A 24,110-nucleotide genomic window follows, 5' to 3' on the forward strand; every position below is an offset into this window, starting at 1 on the left:
CTGGACTACAGCATCCGCCAACTCCTGGACAGTCTGTGGTGCAACATGGCGTTGGTGGATGGAGCGAGACATGATATCCCAGATGTGCTCAATTGGATTCAGGTCTGGGGAACGGGCAGGCCAGTCCATAGTATCAATGCCTTCCTCTTGCAGGAACTGCTGACATACTCCAGCCACATGAGGTCTAGCATTGTCTTGCATTAGGAGGAACCCAGGGCCAACCGCACCAGCATATGGTCTCACAAGGGGTCTGAGGATCTCATCTCGGTACCTAATGGCAGTCAGGCTACCTCTGGCGAGCACATGGAGGGCTGTGCGGCCCCTGAAAGAAACGCCATCCCACACCATGACTGACTCACCGCCAAACCGGTCATGCTGGAGGATGTTGCAGGCAGCAGAACGTTCTCCACAGCGTCTCCAGACTCTGTAAAGTCTGTCACGTGCTCAGTGTGAACCTGCTTTCATCTGTGAAGAGCACAGGGCGCCAGTGGCGAATTTGCCAATCTTGGTGTTCTCTGGCAAATGCCAAACGTCCTGCACGGTGTTTGGCTGTAAGCACAACCCCCACCTGTGGACGTCGGGCCCTCATACCACCCTCATGGAGTCTGTTTCTGACCGTTTGAGCAGACACATGCACATTTGTGGCCTGCTGGAGGTCATTTTCCAGGGCTCTGGCAGTGCTTCTCCTGCTCCTCCTTGCACAAAGGCGGAGGTAGCGGTCCTGCTGCTGGGTTGTTGCCCTCCTACGGCCTCCTCCACGTCTCCTGATGTACTGGCCTGTCTCCTGGTAGCGCCTCCATGCTCTGGACACTACGCTGACAGACACAGCAAACCTTCTTGCCACAGCTCGCATTGATGTGCCATCCTGGATGAGCTGCACTACCTGAGCCACTTGTGTGGGTTGTAGACTCCGTCTCACGCTACCACTAGAGTGAAAGCACCGCCAGCATTCAAAGTGACCAAAACATCAGCCAGGAAGCATAGGAACTGAGAAGTGGTCTGTGGTCCCCACCTGCAGAACCACTCCTTTATTGGGAGTGTCTTGCTAATTGCCTATAATTTCCACCTGTTGTCTATTCCATTTGCACAACAGCATGTGAAATTTATTGTCAATCATTGTTGCTTCCTAAGTGGACAGTTTGATTTCACAGAAGTGTGATTGACTTGGAGTTACATTGTGTTGTTTAAGTGTTCCCTTTATTTTTTTGAGCAGTGTATTTGGACCCATAAGAATATAGGTTAAAATGCCCCTTCATAGCCCTTCTAAGGATAGTCTTTCCACTCCCTGTTTAATCTTGCACTTGTGACTGACTGGGTTCAAACCAACAAGACTGTGTTAGCCCATTTAGCTAAAGCCTATAGAGAAAAGTACATGAAGTTCATGTAAAGGACGGCACGCTGCTTGCTTAACGATTACAGTTCAAACTCAGGACATCTGCCTCGCAAACACACGTGACAGCCCTCCTGAAGCGTTCCAACCCATCATGTTATTAAAAAAGGCCTTCTTCAATTGTGCAAGGGGCAACACTTCAGAGTTTCACAGATCCCATCTGCTACACTAACACAAGTCTTCAAGATCCAGCAAGGTTACTCGCATGGTTTGGTGATCCATGCTTATGTGATGAGAACCTTGCCTGAGACCTGAAGACATGTTAGTTTGACATGTTTTATTTTGTCTTAAACATAGTCTAGGTTCAAGTCTCCGGCAAGGGTAGTCATTATAAGGCTAACATGTGACTGACTGGGTTAAGACTGTTAGTCTGTTGAGCTAAAGCCTAGGCATTGGTCCTGTGACTTGGATGGGTCTCATCAAAGAGGAGGTCAAAGGGGGGTGAAATGTATCAGGTGGTTTGTTGACCATGCTCGTGTGATGAGTAACTCTTAGAGCTCGGAGCTTAAGAAATTCACTGTTTCCTGCAATTATGACGCTGTGCATATGACTAACAAACTCATCTAATAAAACTTATCTGAGACCTGAAAAGTTACATAGTGTGGTGCACAGGAGACCACAGGAGACCCATCAGTCAAACTAACACGTCTTCATGTCTCAGCCAAGGATGCTCATCTCAGACCTATATCCATCCTGCCCTGCCTTTCTAAAGTCTTTGAAAGCCAAGTTAACAAACAGATCACCGACCATTTCGAATCCCACCGTACCTTCTCAGCTATGCAATCTGGTTTGCGAGCTGGTCATGGGTGCACCTCAGCCACGCTCAAGGTCCTAAACGGTATCATAACCGCCATCGATAAAAGACAGTACTGTGCAGCCTTCTTCATCGACCTGGCCAAGGCTTTCGACACATTCAATCACCGCATTCTTATCGGCTGACTCAATAGCCTTGGTTTCTCAAATGACTGCCTCGCCTGGTTCACTAACTACTTCTCAGATAGAGTTCAGTGTGTCAAATCGGACGGCCTGTTGTCCGGACCTCTGGCAGTCTCTATGGGGGTGCCACATGGTTCAATTCTCGGGCCGACTCTTTTCTCTGTATATATCAATTATATCGCTCTTGTTGCTGGTGATTCTCTGATCCACCTCTACGCAGACGACACCATTCTGTATACATCTGGCCCTTCTTTGGACACTGTTAACAAACCTCCAAACGAGCTTCAATGCCATTCAACACTCCTTCCGTGGCCTCCAACTGCTCTTTAATGCTAGTAAAACTAAATGCATGCTCTTCAACCGATTGCTGCCCGCACCCACCCGCCCGGCTAGCATCACTACTCTGGACGGTTCTGACTTAGAATATGTGGACAACTACAAATACCTAGGTGTCTGGTTAGACTGTAAACCCTCCTTCCAGACTCACATTAAGCATCTCCAATCCAAAATTAAATATAGAACCGGCTTCCTATTTCACAACCAAGCCTCCTTCACTCATGCTGCCAAACATACCCTCGTAAAACTGACTATCCTACCGATCCTTGACTTCGGCGATGTCATTTACAAAATAGCCTCCAACACTCTACTCAGCAAATTGGATGTACTCTATCACATTGCCATCCATTTTGTCACTAAAGCACCATATGCTACCCACCACTGCGACCTGTATGGTCTCGTTGGCTGGCCCTCGCTGCATTTCCGTTGCCAAACCCACTGGCTCCAGGTCATATATAAGTCTTTGCTAGGTAAAGCCCCGCCTTATCTCAGCTCACTGGTCACCATAGCAACACCCACCCGTAGCACGTGCCCCAGCAGGTATATTTCACTGGTCATCCCCAAAGCCAACACCTCCTTTGGCCGCCTTTTCTTCCAGTTCTCTGCTGCCAATGACTGGAGCGAATTGCAAAAGTCACTGAAGCTGGAGACTTATATCTCCCTCACAAACTTTAAACATTAGCTGTTAGAGCAGCTTACCGATCACTGCACCTGTACACAGCCCATCTGTAAATAGCCCACCCAACTACCTCATCCCCATATTGTTCTTTTTTTGCTCTTTTGCACCCCAGTATCTCAACTTGCACATCATCATCATCTGCACATCTATCACTCCAGTGTTAATGCTAAATTGTAATTAATTACTATGGCCTATTTATTTCCTTACCTCCCTAATCTTACTACATTTGCACACACTGTATATAGATTTTTCTATTGTGTTATTGACTGCACGTTTGTTTATCCCATGTGTAACTCTGTTGTTGTTTTTGTCGCACTGCTTTGCTTTATCTTGGCCAGGTAGCAGTTGTAAATGAGAACTTCTTCTCAACTGGCCTACCTGGTTAAATAAATAAATATATATAATAATTAAACATAGCCTCATGAGATGGCCTGATCCCGTGAGCTTACATGAATGGTTCGCTACACACGGTAATCAGTCTGGTAATTACGAGGCTACTCATCACCACCACCTCTGTTGCACTCATCTGTGCACTCATTAAATGGGGTGCACAGATCCTTCTGCCACAGAAAGTGTTGTTGTGCAGTAGGCGTCTGTCTGTCTGTCTGTCTGTCTGTCTGTCTGTCTGTCTGTCTGTCTGTGTGTCTGTGTGTCTGTGTGTCTGTGTGTGTGTTTTAGTCAAATCAACTATATATAGGCTACTGAGCTTGTCTGATGCTTTAAGCACATTGCGATTAAATAATTAAGACACAAGTTACTCAAGAGGGAGCCAGAGATCAAGATAGTTTTTCCTCCTTCTGGTTAGGCTGTTTCCGACCCTCCTCCTGCTGCTGCTGGCCTTAGCAGATTCTGCTGTTACGCTCCTGAAGTTGCAGGTCGATAATAGGCTACACCAGCTATCTCATTATCATGTGGTTAATCAAAACTCTAAAATGAACTTCTATTTCCAACTAAGTAAAAATAGCCTACATAAAGCCAACAAATAAAAGCATTGCAGCCTGCAGGTTGACAATATCCTGATAAAAATAAATATCCTATAAATCACATTGGATACGCATGGCCTGTCTGCAAGGAACCTGAAACATTATATTGTATCAACTATTAACTTTGGTCTGGCATGATGCTGGCAGTAGCAAACTTGCAACATTGTATAAATATTCTGGGCCCTCAGAGTTTCCTGCACCAGTGAGCTCCAGACAGGATAGACATAGCTGTAGGCAATTTACGCAAAGAACAAGTAATCGGGTAGGCCTATTTTATGATGTTTCCCCTGGATCAGAGCATTACATTTTTTCCCTCCCTTTCACACGAAGCGGTTATCAAAAGAGAGCTAGAAAGATATTTCAAATAGGCTACGTTGAGGAACTACTGTCATTCTCAACGGATGTAAAAACAGACTTTGTTTACTTGCTGTTTGAGGTGAAGAAAAAATTACTTTGAGAAGCTCCACAGTGATGTTAAGTTAACAAAATACTATCAGATCTTGGTCAATCAACAGCCTATTGACCAAACAATCGACCAGACGACTAAATGGGGTCAGACTCATTCTTATGGGGGACAAATTGCGTTTTTCTTTGACACTCCCTTCTAACTTGGCCTGTGATCATCATAGAGGGAAACAGAATGCACATCAAAACGCCAGATAGTCTTAGCTTTCAGGAATGGGGTCATAATAGCTCATAGCCAAAATGGTTCAAATGCTAGAGTCAAATTCAGCTTAAGAAAATTAATTCAACATGCCACAATGGCTTAAGAAACTGCCAGAAGTTTCTGTTTACCACAGTAAGCGTTTGATTCTATCTGTTCAGCTCTACCTTTCCTGACTGGCAAAGTACCAGTATGAGAAGTTGAATATACAGTTGAAGTCAGAAGTTTACATATACTTAGGTTGGAGTCATTAAAACTCGTTTTTCAACCACTCCACAAATTTCTTGTTAATAAACTATAGTTTTGGCAAGTCGGTTAGGACATCTACTTTGTGCATGACACAAGTAATTTTTCCAATAATAGTTTACAGACAGATTATTTCACTTATAATTCACTCCATCACAATTCCAGTGGGTCAGAAGTTTACATACCCCAAGTTGACTGTGCCTTTAAACAGCTTGGAAAATTCCAGAAAATTATGTCAAGGCTTTAGAAGCTTCTGAGGCTAATTGACATAATTTGAGTCAATTGGAGGTGTACCTGTGGATGTATTTCAAGGCCTACCTTCAAACTCAGTGCCTCTTTGCTTGACATCATGGGAAAATCAAAAGATATCAGCCAAGACCTCAGAAAAAAAATTGTAGACCACAAGTCTGGTTCATCCTTGGGAGCAATTTCCAAACGCCTGAAGGTACCATGTTCATCTGTACAAACAATAGTACGCAAGTATAAACACCATGGGACCACGCAGCTGTCATACCGCTCAGGAAGGAGACGCGTTCTGTCTCCTAGAGATGAACGTACTTTGGTGCGAAAAGTGCAAATCAATCCCAGAACAACAGCAAAGGACCTTGTGAAGATGCTGGAGGAAACAGGTACAAAAGTATCTATATCCACATTAAAACGAGTCCCATGTCGACATAACCTGAAAGGCCGCTCAGAAAGGAAGAAGCCACTGCTCCAAAACCGGCATAAAAAAAGCCAGACTAAGGTTTGCAACTGCACATGGGGACATGGGGACAAAGATACCAAATACTAATTGAGTGTATGTAAACTTCTGACCCACTGGGAATGTGATGAAAGAAATAAAAGCTGAAATAAAGCATTCTCTCTAATATTATTCTGACATTTCACATTCTTAAAATAAAGTGGTGATCCTAACTGACCTAAGACAGGGAATTTTTACTAGGATTAAATGTCAGGAATTGTGGAAAAACTGAGTTTAAATGTATTTGGCTTAGGTGTATGTAAACTTCCGACTTCAACTGTATGAAACTTTGATTAAATTGAAATTATGGTTTGTAAACTTGATACACAGACAATGAACGCAATATCATATCGAAAGTGAATATATAAATATTGAATTTGAATATTCAAATAAACTTATTTGATTTTAAAACAGAATGCAATATTCATTCAATTCTGTTTCAAATCAAGAAAAACAAGTTCAATTTATGAATTCAATGATTCAATTTGTGCAGTAAACATTCAAAAATATTAAAAACAAATTAAATATCCTAATACAAATTCATTGTATCCAACATTGTGCAAAGCGTTTCTGTGAAAAAACAGGTTTGGCCACCTCAAACGCTGTCTGTTGCCTCAATCGTATCTGGACGTTCTAAATAAGTGTTCTAAATCACACCGATTTGAGTGTACGCTGCAGGGAGAACTGTAGAATGATCACACCCATGTGTTCGTAAGCATCAAAGGTTTAACATGGCATAAGTCGTGGCAAAATGTATAGAATTACATGCCGTGTGGAAGGATATTTGCAACACAAACAAACATGGAGGAGAGTGAACGTGACACAGAGCACGGAGACACAGAGCTCGTACCTAAAAGAGGAGGTACTTCAGTCGTATGGATGTGGTTTAGGTATGAAATGTCTGGACACGGACCAGAAAACCATCCTCTGCAAAATATGCCACAGGCCGGTCCCAATAACAGGCAAACACCACTAACCTCTTTTACCACCTACGCAAGAATCATGTGAAACAGTACGGAGAAAGTCTACGGATGAGACCCAAAAAAGTACAGTCGGGTGCTCAAAACAAACCCCTGACTCAGACGTTGTTTGGTTTGGATATTTTAGACCATATTCACATTTTAGGCCTATTTATTTTATGTTTTCTACTTACCTTTTTAGATTTTATACATTAATATTTTGTTACATGCTTAATTGAAAATTTGTACAAAGGTTCTAAATAAAAGGAAAAATAATCAAATATGAGTAAGTACTTTTTATTTGTTGAGTATAATTCAAAATGTAATAAGAAATAGGCCTTTACATATGGTAATTTTATATAAACAATTTATTCATTGAATTTACAGAAAATGTGCTATATCGTGATATGTATCGTTATCGGGATATCGGAGATATGAGATTTTGGTGATATCGCCCAGTCCGAACTCCTCCCCATGGCAAAATGAGTAGAATTGCATGAAATCAGTTAAATTGCCAAACATTTTCTCCACTCCATGGCAAAATGTGTAGAATTCCAGCAAACTTGCTTCAAAACTGCAAAATTCTCTGCACCCCATGGCAAAATGTGTAAATTGAATTCTCTCAAATTTCACAGATTCTCACTCACACTCTCTTTACAAGGAGGATTAGCCCTAATCAATAGCTGGTAGCCGTCCCAAACAAAAGACCCCCCCAGCCCACTACTTGTGTTTAGTGTTCAGTTTTTCACCCTATATACACAGAATGGGTTTGTAATGTGACAAGTGTGAGAGTGTAAGTTTGCATACATACAGGTACACTGTGCATCAAACAAGAATGGAATGCAACAGGAAGTATATTTCTTTCATAAGCCAAGGTAATCGCCACATGTTCCAAATGAACACCATTTGTTTATTACAAACCGTTACAAATATTTAATTTCAATTTTAATGAGTGATCACCTAGTCTGTGGACAGTTCAGCTCACGTCAGGACAGACACCAGCTAATGACCACACGTTTCAGACAATAGCTGCTGCAACACACACACACACACACACACACACACACACACACACACACACACACACACACACACACACACACACACACACACACGAGTAGGTCGGCTATTTGTCCCCCCTTCTTCAGAGGAGAGGTACTGGTCCCAGCAGCAGGGCATCCCCTAAACCCACCCCCTTTTACTGACCATACAATAATACTGCCCCCCTCCCCTACCGGTCAGTGCAGCTTACTGGTCACTGGTCAGTAGGTTACCATACAACGCTAGTGAACCCTCTCAGTGGGAACTCTAACTAGAGCCCCCACCCCAACACGTCTCAGGAAACATCCAGTAAGTAGTCCATCTCCAGCAGCACAACCCCTCTAGTACTAAGGGGACCCACTGACCCATGAAGGCCTCTGCCTCCACCCTCTCCCCCTAACCCCAAACACCGACCGCCTTCTCCCCTTGCCACATAACGAGCACCCCCGGCTAAGCAAATACACAACACCATTGACCAGCGCTCCTGCTCCGAAGTCTGGACAGTTCATTAAGGACCAATCCCTACAGTCAGTCACAGCCTATCCTATCTGACACCCTCTCTTACCCTCGTTTCCTCCTAACTAATATAACTTTTACAACTCCTCCACTTTCCCTCTGGCTCTTCAGAAGCAAAACGATTCTTCTGAAAACAGCCCTCTTCACTTCATGGCTAACACAGGGCACCCACAAACACATGCACACACACACTTAGGGTTCGAGGGTTTGTGTGGTTGCCAGGATGATCGAGGCTATAGCGCTGTGGTCACCATGGTAACAGTCAGGCGCTCAGCTCACCCCCGAGCCTGAGGAAGGGAGTGAAGAGAGGCACCGAGAGCAGAGCGTCAATAAAGCTCTCTATTCCTCATAGCACTCAGACAGACAGACACTTGGAGTGGGGTAAGGATTCAATCACACACACACACACACAATCAGAGAGCTTGAACACAAGAGACCAACAAAACTTTGTGAAAAAGTTCTGCACGAAAGGAAAAAAGTGACTCGTTCCAACCCCCTCGGCGCTTTAGCATCTGTCCCAAGAGGAGGGGGGGGCTACAGACGGGAAGGGGGGGGGGGGGGTGGTTGTTATTGCAGTCGGCACAGAGTGAGCGTGTGTGCGCTTCCTCAGACGACCTGACAGCTCCTTCGTTTTCCCAGCTGTGCCAGTCACAATGAGGCCAGTGTGTTTCTACAGTAAACCAGTCTGGGAGCAGAGGAGGAGGGGTTCAGTACTGAGGGCTAGATGGAGGGGGAGGGGTCATTTATTTACAGATACCCTCCTCTCCTCCTTCTGTGACCCTGTTACACTGTCAGTCCAGAGATGGATCACTTGTAGATCTGAGGGAAGCTCCATTCTTCTCGTCCACATTCACCTAATGTCACTGTAGGAAAGTCAACATAATCATTCATTCTGCATACCTCACCTCTTACATTCTCTTTTGATATTTGACTGTACTGTTTGATACAGTATATCAACGTTCATTTCAACTACTTCAACTAAAGCCTAACAGTGCAACAAGAGTTTCATATGGGTTTTCAGAACGATTCAAGTCCATGTGAATAGCAGTGAATAAAAAAAATGATATCACTGAAACAGACCAATTAAAAAGCACTCTCCTCCACCTGGTGGCCTCCATAATGTGTCTAATTTATTTTCCTAAGATTCCTGCCTTATGAACTTCCCATATTCCCTGAGCAGCGTGCAGCAGTCTGGCCACGGTGCCGGGACAAGTCCAGGAATGTCTGAGTCCGGGGGACAGAATTCAGACTGTGAATATAGCTCCTATAAGAGCAGGGATCCCTCGGGATGACCAGAGGAACTGGAAAACCCATGAGGAAAACAAGGAGCAGCTTCCGCCTTACAGCAGACTAAACAACAACAACAACGAACAGCAGCAGCTCTTTGACCACAACAGAAACTACAACATCCAATACTATAAAAGGTAGTAACTAGTATATTGTTTAGTATTCACATAAACGGCTTAATGAGTAAACAAATCACTACAGGCAGAAGAGGAGTGGAAATTAGGGAGGGAGGGAGAGAGAGAAGTGAACTGGGGCACAGAACTTAAATAGGGGTCAAGAAAGAGAGGAGGCTGCCAGAGTTACAACTGGACATGGTAGTGTGTGTGTGTGTGTGTGTGTGTGTGTGTGTGTGTGTGTGTGTGTGAGACTGTGTGTGTGAGTGAGACTGTGTGTGTGAGTGAGACTGTGTGTGTGTGTGTGAGACTGTGTGCGTGAGACTGTGTGTGTGTGTGTGTGTGTGTGTGTGTGTGTGTGTGTGTGTGTGTGTGTGTGTGTGTGTGTGTGTGTGTGTGTGTGTAGGGGACATACGGAGGAAGCTGTGTTTAGACTCAGATTAAAAATGCAGGATGAGGGTCCAGCAGGAAGAGATTGTGAAAGGGCCTACCTCTCCTCCACCTCTCCACCCTCTCTCCCCCACCCTCTCTCCCCCACCTCTTCCCTCTCTACTCCCACCATTACAACACAACTAAACACAGCCCCCTGGACATAGGAAGAACAGACATGTCTCAATGAAACACACACACGTTTCCTTGGTAACTTAGAGTTTATGAAACTCAAAATGTAAACATAAACAGTACTATTCTATTCTGTAAGAAGTTGAAATAAATCAAGGCTAAATATGATCCAAAGACAAATTACTTTTCAACTTGTTCTGTCCACCTCCGTGTGTGACGCAGTTTGGCTGGATGCCCCAGTTACCCCTCTCACAATAAGGGCACGCGCGCGCACACACAACCCCCCCCCCCCCCCCCCCCCACACACACACACACACACACACACACACACTAGTGTTCGAAAGGTGAGATAGTCGAGTGTGAGGTTGACAGACAACAACCTCAACATGACAAAACAACAGGCCAAAACCCTATCAATCCATCATTATCCTCCACATCAAACAAATCAATCACATTTCAAATCATAGAAGGCTTAGAACATTAAGATCCAGACACACGTCTTCATTCCATTTCAATAAAACAAGACAAAAAACCCAGTAACATCTCAATACATTATACTACAACAACCCTCCATCACACACATCCTAGCACTCTAAACATAGGATACTGTACCTGCCAACCTGCAGCCCCGCATGATCATACACACAAACATGAAGCTTCAGAGAACCAGAAGGATGTATACACTGTTGGACACTAGTAGACACTAGACAGTGACACACAAACACACACATACCTTTACCTTAACTGCAGAAGAGAGGATAGATGCTATAATACCAATGGACTGACATCTAATTAAAGGGGGATCCAAGGCTACCATAAGCTCCAGGCTAAATTAAAACCTTGGACAGAGTCCTTTCAGATCAGAGCAGCCCAGGCGCATCAACCACCACAATGATGATTAAATGAGACTCCGGCAGGGGAAAACCATGTCTAGAGTTAATGTAAAGGAGACTCGTGTTGAGATCAGCTTCAGCATCACACATTATAGCTTATATTTCAGCCTTACAAATTCACTACTTTAAAACTGATATACACTTTCAAAAAGACCTCTGCTGTGAATCTCCCTGACAAAGTCTGATTCATAGTCACACAGTATAAGTGTACAGTATATATCGATATTACAGAACAACAGCATTAGGAAGTCCCTCCTCACCTTTGAGACTGTTCCAATGGCTAGTCTTTCCGTTGGGCAGCCAGTCGCTGATGATATCCCAGTATCCTTTAACTGTTTAGGTCCATCTCTACGCATCGGGAAGTTTTGCCTCACACACACACTAAAACTAGTACACGCTCTAAAGCGGAAAGCTATTCTGTATATTGGGATGGTCAGTGGAAAGACAGGTCCCCACCTCTATGAGGTCAGTCAGCTCAGAGAGAGAGGGGAGAGAAGCGAGGTGAGCAGATGGGAGCAGAACAGAAAGGAGCAGAGCCGACTGGGAGGGGAGAGAGAAGGGAGCGTTCGTCCAGCCAGCCCACATCCTGACCAATTACTGCTGCAAGAGAAACCTCTCTCTTTCACTTTCTCTATCACACTATCTCGCTCTCTCCATCACTCTCCCTCTCACAAATACACACGCTCCCTCTAACACACACACACACGCTCCCCTCTCGCACACGCGCACCCTCTCTCACACACACACGCACCCTCTCTCACACACACACGCACCCTCTCTCACACACACACGCACCCTCTCTCACACACACACGTACCCTCTCTCACACACACACGCACCCTCTCTCACACACACACGCACCCTCTCACACACACACACACATGCTCCCTCTCACATGCTCCCTCTCTCTCTCACACACACACGCTCCCTCTCTCACACACACACGCTCCCTCTCTCACACACACACACGCTCCCTCTCTCACACACACACGCCATCTCTCTCACACACACGCGCGCTCCCGCTCTCACACACACGGTCCCTCTCTCACACACACACGCTCCCCTCTCGCACACGCTCCCCCTCTCTCACACACACACGCACCCTGTCTCACACACACACGCACCCTCTCTCACACAAACACGCACCCTCTCTCACACACACACGCACCCTCTCTCACACACACACGCACCCTCTCTCACACACACACGCACCCTCTCTCACACACACACGCACCCTCTCTCACACACACACGCACCCTCTCTCACACACACACACGCACCCTCTCTCACACACACACACACACATGCTCCCTCTCACATGCTCCCTCTCTCTCTCACACACACACGCACCCTCTCTCACACACACACGCACCCTCTCTCACACACACACGCACCCTCTCTCACACACACACGCACCCTCTCTCACACACACACGCACCCTCTCTCACACACACACGCACCCTCTCACACACAAACACACATGCTCCCTCTCACATGCTCCCTCTCTCTCTCACACACACGCGCTCCCGCTCTCACACACACGCATGCGCTCCCTCTCTCACACACGGTCCCTCTCTCACACACACACACTCCCTCTCTCACACACACACACTCCCTCTCTCACACACGCGCTCCCTCTCTCACACACACACTCCCTCCCTCTCTCACACACGCGCTCCCTCTCTCACACACACACTCCCTCTCTCTCTCACACACGCGCTCCCTCTCTCACACACACACACACACTCCCTCTCTCACACACACACACACACTCCCTCTCTCACACACACACACACACTCCCTCTCTCACACACACACACACACTCCCTCTCACACACACACACTCCCTCTCTCACACACACGCGCTCCCTCTCTCACACACGCGCTCCCTCTCTCACACACACGCACGCGCTCCCTCTCTCACACACACGCACGCGCTCCCTCTCTCACACACACGCTCCCTCTCTCACACGCACGCGCTCCCTCTCTCACACACACACGCCATCTCTCTCACACACACGCACGCGCTCCCTCTCTCACACACACACTCCCTCTCTCACACACACGCACGCGCTCCCGCTCTCACACACACTCCCTCTCTCACACACACGCACGCGCTCCCTCTCTCACACACACGCACGCGCTCCCTCACACACACATGCTCCCTCTCACATGCTCCCTCTCTCTCTCACACACACACGCTCCCTCTCTCACACACACACGCTCCCTCTCTCACACACACACACGCTCCCTCTCTCACACACACACGCCATCTCTCTCACACACACGCGCTCCCGCTCTCACACACACGGTCCCTCTCTCACACACACACGCTCCCTCTCTCACACACACACGCTCCCTCTCTCACACACACACGCTCCCGCTCTCACACACACGCGCTCCCGCTCTCACACGCACGCGCTCCCTCTCTCACACACGCGCTCCCGCTCTCACACACACGCACGCGCTCCCTCTCTCACACACACACGCTCCCGCTCTCACACACACGCGCTCCCGCTCTCACACACACGCGCTCCCTCTCTCACACACACGCGCTCCCTCTCTCACACACACACTCCCTCTCTCACACACACGCACGCGCTCCCTCTCTCACACACACGCACGCACTCCCTCACACACACACACACATGCTCCCTCTCACATGCTCCCTCCCTCTCTCACACACACACGCCATCTCTCTCACACACACGCGCTCCCTCTCTCACACACACACACACACACACACACTCCCTCTCTCACACACACACTCCCTCCCTCTCTCACACACGCGCTCCCTCTCTCACACACACACACACACACTCCCTCTCTCACACACACACACTCCCTCCCTCTCTCACACACACACACGCTCCCTCTCTCACACACACACGCCATCTCTCTCACACACACGCGCTCCCGCTCTCACACACACGGTCCCTCTCTCACACACACACGCTCCCTCTCTCTCACACACACGCTCCCTCTCTCTCACACACACACGCTCCCGCTCTCACACACAAGCGCTCCCGCTCTCACACACACGCATGCGCTCCCTCTCTCACACACGGTCCCTCTCTCACACACACACACTCCCTCTCTCACACACACACTCCCTCTCTCACACACACACTCCCTCCCTCTCTCACACACACACGCCATCTCTCTCACACACACGCGCTCCCGCTCTCACACACACGGTCCCTCTCTCACACACACACACGGTCCCTCTCTCACACACACACACACACTCCCTCTCTCACACACACACTCCCTCCCTCTCTCACACACGCGCTCCCTCTCTCACACACGCACACACACTCCCTCTCTCACACACGCACGCACACTCCCTCTCTCACACACACACACACTCCCTCTCTCACACACACACACACACTCCCTCTCTCACACACGCACGCGCTCCCTCTCTCACACGCACGCGCTCCCTCTCTCACACACACGCACACACTCCCTCTCACACACACGCACGCGCTCCCTCTCTCACACACACGCACGCGCTCCCTCTCTCACACACACGCACGCGCTCCCTCAAACACGGTCCCTCTCTCTCACACACACACACACACACACACACTCCCTCTCTCTCTCACACACGCTCCCTCTCTCTCTCACACGCGTATGCTCCCTCTCTCACACGCACGCGCATGCTCCCTCTCTCACACGCACGCGCATGCTCCCTCTCTCACACGCACGCGCATGCTCCCTCTCACACACGCACGTGCATGCTCCCTCTCTCACACGCACGCGCATGCTCCCTCTCACACACGCACGTGCATGCTCCCTTTCGCACACGCACGCTCCCTCGCTCACACGCATGCTCCCTCGCTCACACGCACGCGCATGCTCCCTCGCTCACACGCACGCGCATGCTCCCTCTCTCACACGCACGCGCTCCCTCCCTCCCTCGCACCCCCACCGCTTGCGCTCCGCCCCCCCACCACCGCTTGCGCTCCGCCCCCCCCCCCCCACCGCTTGCGCTCCGCCCCCCCCCCCCACCGCTTGCGCTCCCCTCCTCGCGCACACATCTCTCTCGCATTACTTATTGTTTTATTTCACAGTAGAGCCCCCAGTCACCGTCAACATGCCTCAGATAGTGCTTTTGTCCCACCCCCCACACATGCAGAGACCTCACCTGGCTTAACTAGTGCCTCCAGAGATGCAACCTCTCTCATCGTCACTCAATGCCTAGGTTTACCTTCACTGTGTTATTGACTGTACGTTTGTTTATTCCATGTGTAACTCTGTTGTTTTTGGTCGCACTGCTTCGCTTTACCTTGGCCAGGTCGCAGCTGTAAATGAGAACTTGTTCCCAACTGGCCTACCTGGTTAAATAATGGTGAAATAAATCAAATAAAAAACATACCTGCATATCTGAGTGAATAGTCATTGTGAGTAGTAGGGACTCATTGTTCTGAATCCTCAGCGTAGTGTGCACAGCCAGGCCAGAGGAAAGTCCCCTCACTGAGAGCCAACGGCGTTCCTCACTCCTGACTTCAACAAGGCTGCCTGGGATCAGATACCTCACAGCCCAGTTCCCAACACCAGTTCACTTCCTCATTTCCATGTTCTCAGTGAAGGATTTTCATTTTCTAGAAATATGAAACTGTTAGGATGCCAGTCCTTGGACTGGACAATTATCCTTCTGGGGAAATCCCTCATGCACTGTATGTATGCACATGCATGTGTCACACACACACTACAGTAAGTAATGTTAACCATTGACTCTGACATATAGTCTGTGGCGATCCGACCATAGCCATCCATACTCTGTGGGCAGAGAGGATATGGGTCACCAGCTGTTATCTTAACCTGTATAATCACCAGGCTGCCACACCCAGAGAGCAGGGAATAACACTCACACAATACACAACAGCCTACACACTCCGTACAAACACTGCCTTTAAAAACATATATACCTATATGTGTCCGACACTAGGGCTGTGACGATGATGGAATTTTGGATGACTTATTGGTCAGCCAGATGACTGCGGACACGTTATATATCATTTGAACAGCACGATTTAGTTTTAAAGACGCACATTTTCTCCTCTGCTCCTGACGCCACTCCTGACTGCAGGGAAGGGGCAGTGCCTAGGCAACCAAAGACTTGTTTGCTACAACACCTTGCTTGTTTGAGCAAGGAGCAACAAAGCGTCATCACGTTGTAAAGAATCCATGTTAACACAGAAAAGGACACCGCACAAATACTGGCCGTCCCATCTACAGTCAGCTGTAATGCCCCCCCCCCCCCCCCAAAAAAACATTGTTGGTTATTTTAATTTCAAGACGGTCTTCATCCATAATCAACGGTTACCCAATTATACGGTAATTGTGCCAGGCCTGTACGACACACAATACCCCAGAACTACAAGAGATGAGGAGAATAATAGATATTAGCTGGTGCTTATGATATCCTTGGGCAATTTCCATGGTTGGGCTCCAGAATAATGTATTAGCACAACACAGAATGCCAAAGATGGGGAGTGAAGATTATATAGCCTAAACAACACAATAAGGACTGCTCCTGGGCGGTGGAATGGAGACGCCCCAAGGGTCTTATTATGAGGGGAATACTAGAATGACCTACAGAGAGGCAGATAGTGCATCCATTGACACAATGTTTTGACTACTTATATCATATGATCTACCTAACACGTGCACCATCCGAGAATATAGATGCATTTGGGAGAGACATTTGCCATCTAAGGTAGGTTAGGAGTGTAGGAGTCAAAAGGCACCCACCGTCATTGGCTGCGCACATGTGTTTGTCACAGAGAGGTGAGAAATTGCAGCACACTAGAGGTGGTATTGGTGGAAAATCAGTGGCCAGTCAAAATAAACCCCTAATATAGATGTAATGAGGAGCGAATAACGGCCTCGGACTTGCCCCAAACTTCCATAGGAAACTACTCCCCACCCCTTCCTGTCCCTCTCCGGATGTGATTAAGGAATCAAATAGGAAGTGATGTCATCCACCTGGGACATGAATCATCTCCATTTAGTAGCATTGTCACTCCAGAGGAGTCAGTGGAAACCACATCCTTTCATTCTCTCTCTAATCAGGGATCTTTTCATTCTCATGCGTTGTTCTGATGATGGTATCATTTAGCACGTCTCATTGTTTACTTCCTGGTTCTGCTGAATGAGCTCATGTCAGATTATGATGAACTTTGGAATTAGATTGTGTGTGACAGCAGTATAGAGAGATAACGTCATTGAATGAGTAAGCAAAATTTCAAGTGAAGTGGTCGACCATTTCAGGCCAAGCATGCACGCACGAAAATAACAGACAAGCCGTTTAAAAAATAATAATTAATAGAAAATGTCTCAAAGGGAGTACCTAGGGAGTACTAAGTCCCTCTCAAATACACCACACTATAGATGTGTAATTGGGCATCAGAGGGAACCCATGTGTTTGCTATTAAAATGTAAAACCTATATTACAGTGTAGAACAGAGTAGGCCACAACGCTACCACAGAGCTGTTCTCATGAAAACAGCCTTCTCCTCAGTAATCCTGGCCAAAACTCATTAGTGCCCGTTGAGCTTTGGTGAAGTTTCCTCCATTTGCTGGTGGTGAAGAGGGGGTAAAGCTAAAATTGTTCATATGTGTGCTACTGTTTGATAGCGAGTGTATTTATGCATGCCCCAGATCAAGAAGCGGGAGGAATGTTGGCAGTTTGCTTTTCACCTACAGTATGGGGGGTTATATTCTCTGATATTAATCCTAGGTTAACACCCCTGGTTTCCAATGCTGCCAGTGAACAGTGAAAACACATGCAACCTGGTCCTCTGCAGACCGGCCCTCTGCAGCCTTCAGGGAACCTAAGATGTCATTGTGAACAAAAGGAGCCCTGAAAACTGTCCAACTGAGAGGTCTATTATTTACAGTACCAAAAGAAACTCGCTCTCCCTCCCTCTCTCATTCTTCCTCACCCTCTCCCAAATGAGGAGGAAACAGTGGATTTTCTGACCAGAACAGGCCACAGAGGGAGGAAGCCCTTCTCTACAGCGGCAATACAAACCCCAGAGATATTCACAACACAGAGACATGTTTATGCTGATGTGTGGACTTTGTTAGCCATGATTCAGAGTAGCGAAGAGTGGGGTAAGTTGAGCCAAAGGGGTAAGTTGAGCCACCCTTGTTTCTTTGAAACCATACACAAAATTGATAATTTGACCAAATAACATCCTGAAATACACTGAGTGTACAAAACATTAGGAATACTTGCTCTTTCCATGACAGACTGACCGGGTGAATGCAGGTGAATCTACACTATATATATACACACACACACCAAAGTATGTGGACACCATGTCAAATGAGTGGACTCGGCTATTTCAGACATACCCGTTGCTGACAGGTGTATAAAAAAAAAAAGAAATCGGGCACACAACCATGCAATCTCCATAGACAAACATTGGCAGTAGAATGGCCTTACAGAAGAGCTCAGTGACTTTCAACGTGGTACCGTCATAGGACGCCACCTTTCCAACAAGTCAGTTCGTCAAATGTCTGCCCTTTTAGAGCTGCCCCAGTCAACTGTAAGTGCTGTTAATGTGAAGTAGAAAAGTCTAGGAGCAACAACGGTCCAGCGGTAGGGCACACAAGCTCACAGAACGGGACAGCAGAGTGCTGAAGCACGTAAAAAATCGTCTGTCCACGGTTGCAACACACACTACCGAGTTCCAAACTGCCTCAAAGCAACGTCAGCATAATAACTTTTCGTTGAGAGCTTCATGAAATGGGTTTTCATGAAGCTCAGTTCAGAATTTGTTCTGAACTGACCTAGTTAAATAAAAGGTTAAATAAATTAAAAATTAAAAATACAACCCAACATTGCAGAGTTCTGTGCATCCTTTCAAGCACACCCTTCTCATTAACCTGTGGTGAATGACTCACAATTTTTGATGAACAAATAAGGTTTTATATGGAAGATGGTTAAATAAAGAGCAAAATTATTGATTATTATTATTATTATTATTATTATTTGTGCCCTGGTCCTATAAGAGCGTTTTGTCACTTCCCACGAGCCGGGTTGTGACAAAAACCTCACTCATTCTTATGTATAAATGTATCACATAGTGTGTGGCAGGCTTATAATGATGGCAAAAAACATTTGAGAGTACGCCGCCCCTGGTGCTCGAGGGGGTACGCAGCTGGAGGTTGAATGTTTGAAGGGGTATGGGACTATAAAAAGTTTGGGAACCACTGGCCTAAAACATCAGTGCCCGACCTTACTAATGCTCGTGGCTGAATGGAAGTCCCCGCAGCAATGTTCCAACATCTAGTGCAAAGCCTTCCCAGAACAGTGGAGGCTGAACTCCAGGGGAGACCAACTCCATATGAATGCCCATGATTTTGGAATGAGATAGTCGACGAGCAGGTGTCCACATACACTACCTGACCAAAAGTATAATCCTTTCGTGATGTCATTTGTTAAATCTATATCTAAGTCAGTGTAGATGAAAGGGAGGAGACAGGTTAAAGAAGGATTTTTAAACTTTGAGAAATTTAGACATGGATTGTGTATGTGTGCTATTCAGAGGGTGAATGGGCAAGACAAAATATTTAAGTTCCTTTGAACGGGGTATGGTAGTAAGTGCCAGACGCACCAGCATGAGTGTCAAGAACTGCAACACTGCTGGGTTTTTCACGCTCAACAGTTTCCTGTGTGTATCAAGAATGGTCCTCCACCCAAAGGACATCCAGCCAACTTGACAACTGTGGGAAGCATTGTCAATACGGACCAGCATCCCTGTGGAACGCAGGGTATTTTTTTAAACTTACCCCACAAGTAGAATATAACTTTGTCCACCCAAATATATAATATAACTTTATTGTCCACCCAAATATAGACAATAGCCTTTGGATTTACCACACAAGTACCATAAAATAAATCTCATCACACATCATCCATTGTGACAGTATGATCAACAGTGGGGCCTTTCATAAAAAAGGAAGCAACACCATTAGAGAAAGAGAGCCTCTATGAAACAGCCTTTGAGAGACCTAATGACTGTACAGTATATGAGAGGCTACACAGTAGACCCATCGGTCTCAGTTTTCCAGTAGACAAGTAGTACTGTATGTCTAGTTGATGGGCTTACATCAGTGTGTTGGCCAGGGAACCAGACCACTGAGTGTGAGGTCACATGTCTGTTTAATGAGAGGTTATCTACACAGACGACCAGACTGCTCTTAAAGATCCCCTTTTAGACACACACACACACACGCAAAGAAAAACTCCATGATACACATCCATAATGCACATACAAAGCCCCGCCCCATGCAAGCACAAATACTCACTGACATTCACCTTTCGACCTATACACAGGCATGCATACACACAAATACACACATACGCACTAGGGCCAGGATCATACCAGTATCACGATGCGCGTTAGTATTGTGGCAAGGAAACAAAGCGTATTTAACTTCTTTCGAAAAACAGCCCTAACATTTGAAACAAACGTCACTGTTGTCATCCAGTCTCACATTCAGTTATTTTCCAAGCCATAGCACATAATATTTTACATTGAGTGTGTTTTAAAGGACCAAAGAGTTTGGTCTGCTTCGTGTTTACATTTTTCCCATGGAAAAAAATATTGCGATACTGGTATCATCCCGGCACTATTATAAACACACATAAAACAAGAGCAAAACCAGAGTAATACCTGCTTAAACCCAAAAGATGAAGAAACACATAGTTAACCAGATCCGGATGAGTAAATAGGTCTAAGTGAGGAAGGGCCTCAAAACACTTCAACATGGGGAGATATCCTGACACACCACTTCCTAAAGCAAATGGACCATAGAGGGGATGGAACGGTGGGTTGGAGAATAATCTAGCCTGAATCCTCAGACACAGAATGTCAATGCGGCAGCCAGGTCACCCGTGACACAAGTCAGTATTCGACATCCATCCATGTCTGAGGACATCAGATGATGACGTGGAAACCGGGCCACTAGGGGCAACAGTGTTACCTTCAAGTAGGTTTCGGTTTTGCAAAGGAATTGGGGATGGGGATAATCCAAAAGGTTGCATGTTCGAAAAAGGTTGCATGTTTTTTTTTGTGTGTTTTTTAAGCCTATCCCAAACCTTAACCATTTAGAGTTAATGCCTATACTTGAAATCAAATCACATTTTATTGGTCACATACACATGGTTAGCAGATGTTAATGCGAGTGTAGCGAAATGCTTGTGCATCTAGTTCCGATAGATTTCTTGTTAGATATTGCTAGACTAACAATTCCACAAAAACTACCTAATACACAAAAATCTAAAGGGATGGAATAAGAATATGTCCATATAAATATATGGATGAGCGATGACCGAGCGGCATAGGCACGATGCAGTAGATAGTATAAAAGTAGTTACGCACCGTTATGAGATTTTTGGCTGATACAGATATCCCATATTTTTCTTGACAAAAAAACTCAAAAACAATACCGATAACCGATATTTAAAATTATTGATGCCTTTTAAGCATTCTAGTACAGTTAAATAGTTAACACACACACGGACGCAGCGGTCTAAGGCACTGCATCTCAGTGCAAGAGGCGTCATTACAGTCCCTGGTTCGAATCCAGGCTGTATCACATCCAGCCATGAGTGGGAGTCCCATAGGGCAGCGCACAATTGGCCCAGTGTGGTCCGGGTTTGGCCAGGGTAGGCCGTCATTGTAAGAATTTGTTCTTAACTGACTTGCCTAGTTAAAAGGTCACACACACACCAAAAAGTTACTTTGTTGGCATTTACGTATTACTAGTAAATCAATCAAAACCTATTTCTTTCACATATTTGCTGTGCTGTTTCGTTGTTCAGTCGTTTCATTCTCAACCAGGATTTCTCATACTATGGAATGCTGTTCGGGTCTATTTGACGTGTCAAGACTATATTCAAGACCTGAATATGACTGCACGTCACATAATAATTTAACACATTGATACATTTTTTACATAGTTATTACACAATCACTCGTATTTCATGTCACAACGATTCATCGATACATATGCTATGATGCTGGTAAAGTTGTCTCGCGCACCTACAGTGCCTGTCATTAAAGAAAAGCTAGCTAGCTCATGGATGCAAACAATGTTCTTCCCCAAAAAGATAGCAAAATTACATCTGTTTCAGTAGCTATATAGTTAGCTAGATAACTATATAGCTAGGTGCCATCATCTAAAATAACCCTAATTTATAAGACCGTTCTTATATGATTAATGGTGGTTGGACCCATCTATGTGAAGCTAGCCACAATAAGGATTAGCCACAATAGTGGACTTTGTTGTTATCCTTCAAAATAAAAGTATGTAATTGACAGTGATGCAAATGAATACAAATAGTAGAAAAATGCCATAATTGAATAGATCAAGCTAAACGAGGTTGGAATAAACGAGGTTGGAATGTTATATCCAAAAAATATATATATTTTTAAATAAACAATAGACAATTTGTTCATTTGACAAAAATCTATTGAAATCACACTGGATGTATTATACTTTAGAATTGCATTGGGTGCATACTTATTTCACTGTACAGCCTTACCCCATGTCATTGATCTACAACCCATAGGTATCAGTCTCCTCAGTGACACCCAGAGAACATTAGTGTCGTAGCTCTTATTGCGAAACTCTGAAACAACTGAATTAAGCCACATTTATTGTCAACCTATAGGTATTGAACACTATTCCTGAGGAAAAACAATACTGCGTGGATGTTTTAATTCTGAGGAAGAGGTTGGGAAAAAATATCTTGGGTATTGAGTAGACCGATACCCCATTTCATTGATCCACAATCCTTAGGTAAAGCTGTACAGTGCAATATGAATGTCAATACACACAATGGGCAGACTGGGGAGGGGATTTCACACAGTCACAGTCCTGCGACAAGAGCTACAACGCTAATAATTGCATAGACTCTTCACAGTTGTGTTCTGTGGGTGTCACCGAATAGACTGATACCCCATTTCATTGCTTCTCATTCCAACCTTGTTTTACATGATCTAGTCTAAATATGGCATGACAACACCAATTGTAACCTTCTGCATCACTTTCAAAGGAGGTACATTTATTTTGAAGGCAAACCGCAAATTCCACTATTGTGCCTAATCCTTATTGTGGCTAGCTTCACAACACATAACCTGGTCCGGTAGAGCCTCACTAGCCAGATTAAGCTAGCTGGCTGCTTACAACATTAGCTTTTGGCAACAGGGTTAAGTAGCTGGCTAGCTATTTATTTTCATGAACTGAAGTTCAATTTAAATAGGAGTACAACAAGTGGCTACCTAGCTAATACTTACTCACAAGGATTCCTAAATCATTGCTAAGAATAATGAAAATGACTGCAGTCTCTACTGGTCATTGTTTTCAGGCTGGTTGTATTGGAGCTAGCTTGGTACCAAACTAAAGCTAGCTACTCCAGAGGTTGCGGTCGAACAAGTAATGCTTATTATCAACGTGGTATTGTAAACACATCGTTCGTGGCCGGTTTTTGCTTATTTGTGGACTTTTTTGTACAGCTTTGACAGTGATACTGATAGTGGTGGCGCTTGGCTTGCACGTGCAAATTCAGAACACACAACATTCTATAATAGAACTGTGTTATTTAACGGGTCAAATTTAAAGCTTATTTAATGCGTCAAACTGTAATTTGACCTATATATTTTTTTGACACATGCAAAAGACCCAAAGGGCGATCCATAGTATGTTGTGAAGCTAATAGCAGTGACGCCATTACTGTG

At 45.7% G+C, this 24,110-nt stretch overlaps 1 protein-coding gene across 2 annotated transcripts in view; it reads right to left on the reverse strand.

The window, feature by feature from the left end:
* LOC115175843 (pleckstrin homology domain-containing family G member 1) overlaps nt 1–24,110 on the reverse strand; it is a 118,024-nt gene that overhangs the window by 58,557 nt on the left and 35,357 nt on the right. Inside the window, exon 1 of one of the 2 annotated variants that reach the window (XM_029735613.1) lies at nt 11,607–11,962. The exons of the other annotated variant lie outside the window; for it this stretch is intronic. The gene's annotated coding sequence lies outside the window, so the exon portion shown is untranslated. Of the gene's footprint in view, nt 1–11,606; nt 11,963–24,110 lie in introns of those variants that run through there. 2 annotated transcript variants of the gene reach the window in all.

Source organism: Salmo trutta, chromosome 1, assembly GCF_901001165.1.
Source record: "Salmo trutta chromosome 1, fSalTru1.1, whole genome shotgun sequence".
In the NCBI taxonomy this organism is placed as follows: domain Eukaryota; kingdom Metazoa; phylum Chordata; class Actinopteri; order Salmoniformes; family Salmonidae; genus Salmo; species Salmo trutta.